The following is a 14,224-nucleotide window of genomic DNA, read 5'->3' as shown; positions in this document are numbered from 1 at the left end:
ATAACTAGGATGAGCCCCATTCACATTGTCCTCAAGCAGGATAGAGGAGTGTCCATGAGTATTAGATCTTCTGGGAGGCATGATCTAAAAACAAAGTAAATGGTAATTAGAGGAGATTTCAACACCCTAGACTTTACAACCCAAAATTATATCACAAGAAAAAAGAAACATTATTAAATACCTCGTAGCTTCTTCCTTATAAGTGTGGTGAACTACACACCCATAAAAGATAATATACTTGACACGGCTTTGTGGACACCCAATGACACCAAATATAGGCTCTGATACTAACTTTTTCATGACCTAAACTAGTGCCTGGTTGTGATGGGTATCTCAAGTCCACCAAAAATCGGAGACCACCCTCATTAGCTAGACAAATGGAACATAACACACCTAGTAACGGCTGAATTTTGAACATATAAAAGGATAAAAAAGCAATAAACTCAAAGATACATAAGAATGTTGACATCAATACCTAATCCATAGCAATATCCACAAAGCCTCTACTAATATAAAAAAACAACCAACACCGGGACATGCCCCCGACTCTGACAATGGCAATGACAATGATAATGATAATGTTAATATGAAGTCTTCAATTCTAAGTTATGGAAGGAAACCGATGAAATAATTAAGTCTTCCAAAGAATAGAATCTCACTACTTCACTATAAATGACCGATAAACTGGGCTGATCTACCTAACATTATGCAGGAAAAGTAGAATTTCCTTAGAACCCTGTATCACATGGGGAGACAATGTTTAGAGATAGTTAGTCTATGTTCTTGAACTGATAACCATCTTTTGACTAACCTAGCCTCCTTCATCTCTCAAGACCAACAAGGTATAGTACAGGAATATTCACCTGTTGTCCGTCGACTACACCTTTTGGCCTAATCTTAGGCCCTAACTCACCCTTCGTAGACGAACCTTGCAGAGGAACCCTTAGGTTTTTAGGGCATTGGATTCTTACCAATGTTTGCGTTACTAAAGCTGACATTCTCGCTTCCACTTCGTCCATCACCGCTAGCGCGGAGGCTTCTCTCTAAGGTAGAATACTCCACTATCAATGTATTTTTACACCCCATAGCTTTGGCAGATTGAGGTTGACCACTAGCATGTAACTCAGAGACAAAGTATGAAATAGTGCCAAGCCAAATACAATTCAAAATCATGGACACATCATCATATACATGTCTATTATACCGGGATAGAGAACAAGGCTTAGCAAAAAGTAAAATTTTATCCTGGACTATGTATCTCAACCGTCATAAATAGGCACCCACGGGCTATATGGGTTCAACTCCCCTTGCTGAAAGGGCCCCAATGTGTGGTAGCCTTATGAATCAAAGGTAACAAGGAAGACCAGGGAATGACCCGACCCTACGTCACTCCAAGATACAATATATATCAATAGTATGAACCATGCCCACGGCCATCAAGGCTAAACCTAATCCCAGAAAACATGGGTTTCTAGTATAAGTCATCTAAGACCCATACCTTCATGTCTTAGCTACATAACCCCCATTAACCCCAATTTAAAACAAGTTTCACATAACCCATTCCTTAACCAAAGAATTAATCATTAAGGCACACCATGGGTATTATCATAACCTTACACTTGCAAGCTTATTTCTATGACATTACTATCTATAGGAACCCTTGGGGGTTACTGATGACATCTAAGCAACACCTCCTTTTAGATGGTGGTACAGTCACTGCCAAGATATAGTAACCAACCTAAGGTTGGGGTCAAATCCTAAGGGAACACATGGATTGAATGATCTTAGTAGTTGAATTCTATGGGCAAAACTAGAAATATAAATGAGGAGATATTTTTGTAGTCATCTCGAACAAAAAACAATATTAACTTGGTTGAAAATCAGTTGTAAGTGAACATAAAATTATGTTCCCCCTGGCATCTTAACTCCGTCAGCTTGTCGTGTATCATTAAACCAACCCAATACCTTACATGAAGAACCATAAGTTATGGACCTCCTATAGTCTTTTGGATGAAAAGAAGGATTTCACCCATTACCTTTTGAATCTCAGGGTGTTGCGTTATTAACCCTTTACCCAGTTAACTATTACCTTTTGAGTCTAAAGTTTTTAGATAAAAGATAATGAATATTCACTATATTCTATTGTACTGCAATAAATCAAAAATTAACTCCTAAACTACTATTGTCTTTATCTTTTCCTAGTCACTACTTATCTTTAGAGTAAGTAGCAATATCTAGTCGGGATCCTAATGTGTGCACCCATTAAGAAATCAATCATAACAAAGATAAAACAATGCATGCAATGGGTATTAGTATAGATCAACAATCGCACTTCCTGTACTTCGTTAATTTTCCAAGGTTTCCACAACCCTGGCTATAGGTTTTAGCCACTCATGATTGTGAAGAAATCAATAACATTCATATTGGAAAGAAAAGATGAAATCACAATGATAAAATGAAAGAAAAGCCACAGCCGTAAACTGAATAATCAATCAAAGTCAATACATGAAAATCCCAAGATCAAAGATTGATCTTGAAATCAAAATATGTTTTTAAGTGTTAAAAATGTGGTTCCCATACTAAAAAGTACATTAGCGGCATTTACAGTACAAGAGAAAATCGAAAAAACTAAGCCCAAATAAAATAGGAGAAAATAGGGTCGGTGGCCACCTACTCTTTGTACCTATGGTGTGGCAGGGCACAGGTGGCACCTGCGGTCTTCCACAGGGTGCAGGTGCAGACCACAGGTTGTGGATGGTCAATTTACTACAAGTCAGCTCCTAGGATTTTGTGATTTTTGGTTCCCACTTTGTCTGGATGCGGTCCATAGGTGTACTTGCGGTTCATAGATTGACTTAGTAGGTGTTGGGAGTTAGGTTTTCAACTCTTATTCGACTCTCAAACATGCATTGATCATTACCAAGCCGAAAAACATCCAAATCATCCATAATCTCTCTAAAAGTGGCCAAAAACACCTTTTTCACCATTTTCATGAACTTATCATCCAAAATACGATTTTCTACAAAACATACCCAAAATAGATCATATCCAACAAAAAGCCATAGAAATATGCATATTAAGAATGTTTAAGTGCCAAAAGTGCTATATTTCTATAGCGCGTCAACACCCTCAATTTAGAATGTTTGCATGTCCTCAGGTGACAAAAATACAACAAAACAAAAATAATGTTTAACTTAGAGAATCTAAGATATTTAAGGCAGGCAGTCATCACCTTAAGTTCAAATCACAATATCCCCTCCAGTATCTCTTTTAAAAACTTACTATGTATGAACATGAGGCACAACAATACGAAACAAAGGGATCAAGGTATGGAAATTACATTACCAATAAACAATTGCTCCTATGTACAAATTACACCGCCCGAAACAAGTAAATAGCTAGCAATATGACTCAAGTGCCCTCATAACAAGGATATATCACTCACTCAAATAAATAATGCATGTCAATGTAGGGAAAGTCAAGAGACATTCACACTCAACAATGAAGTTCCTATCAGTGCATGTCACATACGATAGGCTTTCCCTTATTTTCTTTACCATATCATTCAAATAGTCAAGTTAGGATCACTTTAGGACTTTTCTCAGCTTGTAATATAGGCTTGGAGGCTGATATGACAGATATGGACATTTAAAGTGACTAAGCCTCCTTGGCACTACACTAACTTTGGGATCTCACTTACTAGCCAATTTTCTTTTTATTCCACCCTTATTTCTCCTTTTTATTCTTTTAATGCACATTCAGGTAAGGTGTGGTATTTTATTCTTTCTTTATTATTTTTTGCACAATTTTTCTTTTCTTTCTTTTTCTTTTTCTACTACACCAACACTACTTTCTTTTTCTCCTATTTTACCTTTCTTTATACTCGTTTTACACTATGCTTCCCTATGATAGCCATCCTCAACTTAGGTTTTTTTCCTGTATTGAGGTGCATACAATCCAAGGAGGGCAGGGATAAAAATAGGTAAATGGTAATACAAATGGGAAGGTGAATGGTGAAAACAAGGAAAATAGGCTTATAAGGCTTAAAATCGGGATCAAAGTATACAATTCACACATGGGAGGTCATTTAGGCTAAAAGTGGACTAAAATCAAAATGGCCTATGTTCCTCTTCTAACCGACTATCCTTCAACCTATGCAAGACTAATCAGGAAAGTTTTGAATTTAACATACAAAGAAAATTAAGTAATATCTCACACACAGATAGCATAGAGTCAATACCACCAACTACTACCTATCCAGTTCATACAATTGTCAGCAAATGGTTATCATGTTCCTAATTCTAATGCCATAACAAGATCCATAAAGTTCACACATATGTACATCAACACAGTTCTAAAAACTCAAATTTTAGAGGGGTTTCAAAAATTAGTCAAAATATGACTATTGTCCTAAATACTCTAAATCTTCTAATTACACAAAACATCATAATGCAAAGAAAAAACACAATATGACACATAATTATCATAGACATATCAGTTCTATAACAATACTATAGCTGACAGGACAAGAAGCACAGCAACAAAAACTCACGACGATATGGTATGCCCATCCCCAACTAAAAATTATGCATTATCCTTAATGCGCTAAAATAAAACAAAATATAGGGAAGTGAGAACATAACTGGGATGCACTAGGTACCCGAGTCAGGATCATCCCCAGATGGGAGAATATAAGATGGTGAAAGCGGTGGTGGAGGTGGTGCACTACAGATGATGCACCCGTTACTAAATCATTATGTCTCTGCCTATCCACGAATGCAGTCTCTAAAGAATAATGCCTGTCCTTTATAAAGAACTCCTCATTTATCATAATAGGATCCTAAAAATTGTGTAAATGACCTCTCTTGGTCCCAACTGATGGGACCTCATCATCATCCTCCATAAAGAAGTCAAACTATCTCAATGTACGCAAAGGTAATATCTAGACTATAGGGGTATCATCGAGGGAGTAGCTACTACACGGCTCTTTGCAAGAGGGCATACCTTTGTTTTTAAGAATATCAAAATCCTCTCTTATCTAAAGCAGATCTAGCACACTTGTCTCTATATATTGGGATATAACCCATATCTCTAGCTCATCAATCTGTGTCTGAAAATCAACAAGCAACTTTGATAGTACAGCTATCTGAGTAGCCTCCCATCTAGACTTATCCTGCTCATATCTAGTCTTGACACCTGATATCACCTACTCTAAAAGGGTAGTCATATTGGTCTCAACAACCTTTAACCGAGCGATTGTGGCCCTCTATCTATCAAATAGGCTTTGCAAAAACTCACTACATACAGTAATCATACCTTTCACAAGAGTTGTAGTAGATGGGTAATCAGGCTCTATAGATGTACCAATCGGCTCTAAGGTGAAAATCGAAGCTACACAAAAAGTAGCATGTGTCCCCTCGCCTTGTGTACTCAAATTTGGAGAATTTTTCTACTCCTCTATCTCCATGTCTACACTAAAATCCAAACCATCTATATGTGCCTCATTAGGCTCTATGGAAAATATTGGGCCCTCAGACTGGGCTAGCGGTACTATAATTTGTTGTCTTAGTTTCCTAGAAGTGCCTGGACGTTTTCTAGAAGTGCCTGGATGGGCCAGGCCCTTCACGGTCCTCATCTGGAAAGTCACAATCATAGTCACCCTCTCATGAATACCTGGTAACTGATAATGCTCAACTCACTCCTATGTTTGAGGGGTAAGGCGATCGCTTTCAATAACCCAACTTGTATTGGAGTTGAATCCATAAGGAGCAAAATATAAGTTTCAAATCCTATAGGTGTTCTACTTACTAAAAGGTTACTCGGAATGATAACAAACACAACATGTATAATAAAGTGGGGGGAATTAGTTTGAACTTTGTTTGTAACAATCTTTCATTAACAACACACTAATTTAGCACTTTGGATTTAGAATCAAGATTTGAGAAGATCTTGGGATTATGTCTAACTAATGGTAAGGAGTGCATGGGTTGTTGATATTTTAACATGAAACTTAGTTGAGTAAAATATAGGCTAGGTCAAAGGTCTTTGTAGTTAGTCTTTCAACAAAACCATAAGGATTTCACCCATTGGCTTTTTTGAGAACCTAACAAGTGTGCAATTCATAATCACCCAAAACCTCAAGCGTCCATCCCTATTTCTAGTATGATTCCCTTGACATAATTCACATTCCAATCACACTTATTTCTAAGATTGAAAGAGGTGGTAAACCATAGGCTTGTTTGTCCACCATTGCCTTGTCACCCTATAGCCCTCTTTCAAGGATGCTATAGGTTCCCATAACTTTACATTCATCCATCTTTCAAGGATGATGAAGGGTTTCTAGAGTTTGGGGTTTTCACCTATCAAACCCATTTGGAGATTTGGACTTTTCACCCACAAATTCCAACTATTAAGCTCAACCAATGGTGAATCCATAATCAAAAACTAAAAATCATGCAAACCCATCAACACCCACACATAAATACACTTTCGTTCAATATAATCTCAATACTAAATTACTTAGATACTCATGAAGAAAGCAAAGAAACATATACCATAAGAATTATCCAAAACATTCATTCTTCACAAAACACCAAGAATTTAGCTCTACAAATTTAGTTACCACCTTTCCCAAATTAGGGTTCTTGCTTCAAATTTAAAAATGTTTATGAGGTGAGAAATACCCAAAGAAGAAAGGGTTTTTGCCTATATAAGGTTTGGGATTCATCCATGTGAATTTACAAAACTACCCTAGGCATCATTCCTGCTTAGCCGCGATCGCATGAGAATGTCCGCGATCGCAGCCAATGCCACCGCGGTTATGCTCCGCGGCCATGGTCTCTTGACCATCTAGACTGATCGTGACCACGATTTGTGAATCGAGATCATGGTAACTAAGACTGAACTGCTCCAGGTCTTCAGCTGGACTTCTCTTTCTTCTTTTTGATCATTTTAAGCTCCAATCTACATCTTTGTATCTCATCAACTCTATGCCTGCACAGTATGGATATTAGTATATTTAATCACAATTATGTCTCATTTATTCACTCAAAACAAGGTAATGTGCACGAATGTTGAGTGTGAATGAGTGGCAAAATCACCACTCATCAATACCCCCAACTTTGAATCTTGCTTGTCCTCAAGCAACACAACCCCTTTACTATGAGACAAATTCACATGTATGCCCATATTTTATCACCCAATAATCATGGTGACTCCAACTTGATTACTACCACAAAAGTTCTTCACATATGTGCAAAATGATTTTAATTCCCCTCAACATAAAAATGGAATAACGAAGATGCAATAGACTTTGAGGAGCAACCATGCGACAACTACTAACACTTTAGAAATGACTCACGTTTCAACTTTTATCACATTATACTCTATTTGTCTCATTTTTTGGAAGATGATAAAATCACCCACCTTAACTTGTTAACATGACTCCTCATAAGAAAGAAAATTTTCACACACAAAGTTATTAATCATTTAATAAGGAATTTAAGTGCAAACACTCTCTCTCTCTCTCTCAAGAAATACTCTATGGTAAACAAGTACCATGCCATAGGCTTGCCCCTATTTTCAATCTCCACTATAATTACCACACTTGGTTGGGAATCAGACATGACCTTTTGAGCTTTTAATGTAGATTTAGGGTTGGCTAGGATATCAACTTAGGACAATAAATGTAAACCCTCCTTGAATTTCTACATCACACTCTTTTCACTTTTTGCTAGTGGGCCACTTCTTTCCCTTCACTATTTTGCCTACTTTGCCTTTTCTTGGTTTTCCCACTTTCCTCTCCTTTTTTTATGTATAAATCATGTCTTTCTTTATTTTGTTGGATATTTTCTATATTCTAATCATTTTACTTTATTATCTTAAGCTTGTAGGCACTTTCTTATGATTTTATGGCCAACTATACCTTTTTCCGTTTCCACCGCCCCCAACTGAGGCTTCTATCCTCAAATTGTATTCTTAAGTTCAAGAAGGGTATAGTTAAAACAAGGAAAAATGGAAGGGTCATAGCTTGTATTGTGTTTTCCAAAGAAAGGTCCAAAGGCTCAAAGAGGGTGACTAGTGGTAACTCCTATGTATTGATAGGCTTCTTAGGCTAAAGTGGGATTCCAATGTCACAAGATGGTCTGTGTTCATTTTACCAACCAAGCACAATCAAAATTTAGTCTTAAAAGACTAATGAGGTAAGTTCTAGATGGTACAAGTACACATGAGATATAGACAAATAAGCTTACACACATCGCATACAAAGCTCATCAAGAGGGTTCAATTGTTCCACCCGCTCAACACAAAAATGGAGTACCAACTATTTTCGAAGTCACTTTTCAGTGTCATAAAAAGAGGCAAAGTTTTGTTACAAGGTTTCTCACATTCATACCCTTAAATTTTGTAAAAGTTTTTAGACGGAGGGGGGTGTTTTCTTTGCATCCGCACCACGCATAATTTATTAATCATGGCAACAACCCAAGCTATTATCTCACATTGTGGCTCTAATACAGGCTAACCACCCATATGGCTAGTTAGACTTTACCAATGGGTATGAATGCTATCCCAAATCATCAATGCCACAGGTACTCATACTTCCCTTGTATTAACCATGATGCCACGGTTACTCAGACTTCCCCTATATCCATAGCTAAAAACCCAATCACAACACTTTTCCCTTAAGAATGTCATCACTCAGTATATCATAGTGCAAAATTTATCAAATAGAACTAAAATAAAGTAACAAACTAAGAACAAAGTAACTAATCCATGCAAATGTGGGTACCATCGGAGTGCTTGAATATTACAACCCAAATAAAAATAAGAATCATCCAAAATAGCAAAATAGTATGTAGAAATATCACTAATACAGGCCCAAATCAAATTAATATGGAGACACCCTCAACCAAAAGGGTAGCAGTGTCCCCACTGCATGAATAATCAAGGATAAAAAAGATTAGGGTGCTCCCTGAAACCGCATCAAGGGTTGCTATCACTCGTTGACTCTGTATCATAATTACTATCCTCAAGGTATGACCACTCTACAGGGGATTCATCATCACTCTCTACCAAAGAGAAAGAAAGTTGATCTCGGGGTTTTAGGACCTTCCACAGGTCCTTAGCCCCCTTTTACTTCTAGATAAAGAACTCAACCCTCTTCTTTTCCCTTATGACCATCTTTTCATGTGCCCTTCGGAGGTCTCTATGTGACTCCGCCAAAAAGAAGTAGGCTTTATCAATCCTATCAGTGGTAGCTTCTTTCTTCTTTTGGTCCTCCCTATACTTCTCATAATCAACATGTGATACATATGAATGATGGATGGTGAAAGGCTCTCCCGGTCCTTGGGGAAAACTAGATAGAAGCTCCCTAATGGCTGTAATATCAACTCCAATCTCCTAAAGAGTTTCGATGGTGGTTGTCCTATGAGACTCAGGCTCAACACAAACTGACTTTTCCAAGTTGATTTTTCTATTCTTGCCTTTTCCAGGTGTGCCCTCTCCTTGAATCCTTAAGGGATATATAGGGGAACTAGGGTACACCCATGTATCACTAGCATACTCCACAACCCTTGCTCTCCTATAGAGCTCAATAATCAAAGAGTGGAAGAAGAAATATGTACCACCTTGGCTCATAAACTGATCCATTTTATTGACCATGAGCTGACCAACATCTAAAGAGATATCGTCTAGAATGCAGGCAACCAACCGAGCATACAGGTCTGGGACTATTGTCATATAGGTGCAAGGAGAGACTATGCTATAAATAATATGCAACCATATCCGATCCTCCGGCGTGAAGTCATTCATGGATATTTTGTTTTAAGTCTTTGCCCATGAGACTTCTTTTCTGGGGAATAGTCGTTGTGCCAACCAACTCCCTGGTTTCCACTCTTTCGCTTTGAATTCATCCATGTCTGCATATTAGAGCCCATAAACATCATTAATTTGCTCAGCCCCAGCTCTCACCAGTTTGCCCCAAATTTTAATCATCACATTGAATGGGTTCGAGAAAGACACTTCACTAATGTTAGAATAAAACTCACGGACCTATTGTTCATTTGTAATGCATAGATCTGGGGCAAAGAACTACCACCCTATGGCTTCAAGTTTGTCATAAAATGTTGGTAATTTCTTTAGCACATTCTTCAAAAAAATACCTCTCTCCGAGAGCAACTATGTCCTCGAAAGATCGTAGTAGTATATAGTATAGAACTCGGGTTCCTTGAATTAGATATAATCATACTTGTCCATGAGTTTGTCCTAAAATAACTAGGCATACATTATATCAATTAATGACATTTTAACATGTAAAATTTACCATATTGTTCACTAAATCTCATTGGAATAGGTGCTTGGTGGTGCTTGGCTAAAAATTAGAAGTACGGTATTTTTGGTATGGAAAGAAACTGGCCCTGGTCACCATAATCGCAAGACATGACCGTGTTTGCATTGCCGCGATTGCGGTCCATGATCTCAGTCATGATACCTGAGGCTGGTTTCATGCTAGCTCCTCATGTTCAAATTTCTTCCAAATTTTTTGGCCACTAGCATGCTCTACAATATGGATTCTCATGAAAACCAACTGAAAAATGCTAATAAGTGTTTGAATGTGCCCTTTAGAATGTAAACATTATTATTGAAAGTTTATGTGGGCCATGTGACAAACACTTGGTGTACACACCTCATTTGTCTATATTTTTCACACATTTTTGGGTACTCAAGATTGCCCCACTTGTGTGCACACCTTACTCAAGCATCCAACACCACACCAATACCAAGTATAACAAATATGGAAAGCATAACAATCAAAACTTTAGGCCCTCTCTTATCATACATTCTAGGGCCTATTTTCAAAGAAATAAAAGCATGGATTCATGACATCTACTAGATTTCTGATGCAAGATAGGTACAAAGATGTTATTGGAAAGCTCACAAACTTAGTTAGAATTTTACCCAATTAGAGAGTAAAACTTGAAAGAGAGTGTGAGGGAATTAGGGAGGGGGTATCAGTGCTTAAATGGTTGAATTAACCACGCTGCGGTCAGGTGACCATGATCGCAGACACGTGGGTGATTCGATCACACATGGGGCCGTGATTGCGGTAACTAAGAGCATTTTTCTGCCCTATTTTCCCCTGTTCAGCTCTTTTCACAATTTTCACAGATTTTTTTCCTTCTTCAATTTTCACTGCAAATTTTGCACACTTTCCCCTTTTCAATCTCATCCAATACACTCTATAGTTCCAGAAATGAATGAGTTATTCATATGAAAAAACAATATCTATGCTACAAAAACATAACAAAAGGATATGAGCAACTTTCGTTGCATTTGTGGCTTGCCTCCTATTTAGCACCTTAGTTATCGTCAAGGCACGACGTCCTCCTTCTTTAATTTTCAAGGTGGGTCCTCAAGCCCCATCTCATTCACCTTTTCACTCTCAACATCCACCACAGACACCACTTGGAGTCTCATGGTTTGTTTCTTTGTCTTGTAAATTCTGAAAGAGACCTCATTCTCTCGCACCCTAAATTTCATTTCCCCTATCTTTAAGCCGATAATGGATCTTTCACTGGCCATGAAAGAATGACCAAGGTTTATAGGTACCTCTTGGTCCATTTCACAATCCAATACCATGAAGTCCTCTGGAAGTATAAATTTGTCCACTTTAACAAGGACATCAAACAAAATTCCCGCTAGCCTTTTGATGGACCGGCCCGCCATTAAGAGTCACATAGAGGTCGATGTAGGGTCATTCAATCAAAGCTTCTTGTAGATGACAAAAGGCATTAAGTTGATGCTCTCACTAAGGTCACATACAACTTTTTCAAACTCATGCATCCTGATTTTCCAAGGAATGGTGAATTCTCTTGGGTCATCTTTCTTTTCCACAACCTTACTACCCATGATAGCACTCCCATGAGTGACCTTAATGGTGTCACCTTTGAAAAGATTATTTTTGGACATCAACTTTTTAATTAACTTAGCGTATCCTGGGATCTCTTGGATTTCCTCAAGCAACGGGATATTTATCGATAGATTGCTAAGTTTGCCATGAACTTCCTCAATTTATCACCTTCTTGTTTTTTATGTAATCTTTGAGGGAATGGGGGAGAAACTTGGATTGTGGGCCTTACTTCACTTTGTAGATTTTTAACCTCAACCACTTCTTTATAACTTTCATCAGTCTCTTTCTCATCATTTTCTTCTGGACTTTGAGGTAACACCTCTTTTTCTTTAGATTTTGGAATTTTCACACTCAAGTCTCTTTTAGAGGGCTTAACAAGTGTCTTTCCACTCCTTGTGACAATTTATAGAACTTGAGCATCATTCTTTGGATTATCAATCGTGTCACTAGGGAGTCCACCTCTAGGCCTAGCATTTAGTTGCGTGGAGATTTTCCCAATTTGGGTCTCCAATTACTTTATAGAGGCTGAGTGAGACACCATAGTTTGACAGAGTTGATAGAAGTCACCTTTCAATTCACGGATCAATTTGTTAGTGTCTTCTACTCTATTCAATATTTTTGCTAACACATCCTCGATCTTGAATTTTTTGGGTTCGATAGAACTTGACTCCTTGGTCTTAGCTCGATCAAGAAGGGGAACATAATGGTCATAATCACGCTCCCTATATCTATAATATCTATCCCGCTCGCGGTCCATCCAACCTTTATTCCCACCTTGCCTTTGATAGGCGGGGCGGGAACCTCTCGAGTAGTTAGCCAAATATCGAATTTCCTCAGCCAACTTCTTTGCTTCTTCATCATCTTCATAAGATTTTAATGCTAAGGAATTTATCGCTTTTACGGGTGTACCCATAACATATTTTTTCAAGAGTTCAAATTGGGTCATCATTTTCACCATGGTCTCCTCCTTTTCTTTATTCCGCTTTCTTTGTTCACCTATCAACCATGGAAATAGTGGAAGGGATCTTGGGGTCTTTGGAATCCCAGTATACCAACCCCAATTTTACTTTGACACTTCTTCTATCAATAGAAAGGCTGCATTACAGCGCATCTTCACTATGTAACCACCCGCTGCATTCTCTACCACCATTTTGTTTAATGGATCAAGGGCCTGATAGAAGATCTCAAGAAGCATCTTCTCCAGGACTTCATGATTTGGGCATTGGGATAATTTTCCATTAAACCGTTCCCAAGCTTCAAATAATGGCTCTCTATTCATTTGCCAAAAATTCACAATCTCATCTCGTTTTTTGAAGCATTTTAGATGGTGGGAAGTATCTATCAAAAAACAATGTGGTAAGCTCTTTCCAAGATGTAATTAAGCTGGGTGGGAGTGAGCGGAGCCATAAAACCTCCTCACCTATTAGTGAGAATGGGAAAAGGCAAAGCCAGATGGACTCCTGAGTAATGTGTGCTATTTTGAAAAGTGTACACACTTCAACGAAATTCTTTAAATGGATATTCGAATCCTCAAAAGCTTGACCCCCGTACAACCCTTTCATTTTCAACATGTGAAGCATGACGCTAATCACATATAAGACTATTTCCATTATTTGGTACATGTTTGTCCCACTTTATTTAGTTGGCCGTCATTATCTAAGGGACCATCAAAGGGGCCCACATTTCTCATGTTATCACTCATCGTTCTGTTAACACTTCGATCACCTATGAAAAATTCAAAAACAATAAATAAAGTAAATCACACCACCCCAGGTACACCCAAGTAAGAAATACACTGCATAAGTTAAATCAATATTCTACTCCGTAGCAACGGTGCCATTTTGATAATGCTCAACTCTCTCCCATGTTTGAGGGTGAGGCGGTCATTGTCAATAACCCAACTCACATTGGGATCGAATACACAAGGAGCGAACTATAAATTTCAAATACTATGGGTGTTCTACTAAGTAAAAGGTTACCCGGAATGCTAACAAACATAACATGTATAATAAAGTGGGGGAAATGGTTTGAACTTTGTTTGCGACAATCTTTGGTTAACAACAAACTAATTTAGAATCAATATTTGAGAAGATCTTGGGATTATGTCTAACTAAAGGTAAGGAGTGCATTGGTTGTTGAGAGTTTAACATGAAACTTAGTTGTTGAGTAAATAATAGGCTAGGTCAAAGGTCTTTGTAGTTTTCCTTTTAACAAAACCATAAGGATTTCACCCATTGGCTCTTTCGAGCACCTAACAAGTGTGTAGTTCATAATCACCCATAACCTAAATTGGGCATCCCTATTTCTAGGATGATT

General features: G+C 37.9%; 1 non-coding gene across 1 annotated transcript; it reads left to right on the top strand.

Annotated features, from left to right (window-relative positions):
* The first annotated feature begins 13,113 nt into the window (after positions 1 to 13,113).
* Positions 13,114 to 13,219, top strand: LOC124897354. The gene has a single exon (XR_007054076.1). It is a non-coding gene; the product is annotated as a small nucleolar RNA R71 (small nucleolar RNA).
* Positions 13,220 to 14,224: the final 1,005 nt, after the last annotated feature.

The sequence above is a fragment of the Capsicum annuum genome, chromosome 3 (assembly GCF_002878395.1).
Source record: "Capsicum annuum cultivar UCD-10X-F1 chromosome 3, UCD10Xv1.1, whole genome shotgun sequence".
NCBI lineage: Eukaryota > Viridiplantae > Streptophyta > Magnoliopsida > Solanales > Solanaceae > Capsicum > Capsicum annuum.
The sequence above is the reverse complement of the archived record's forward strand: the minus strand, read 5'-3'. Positions and strand labels throughout refer to the sequence as shown.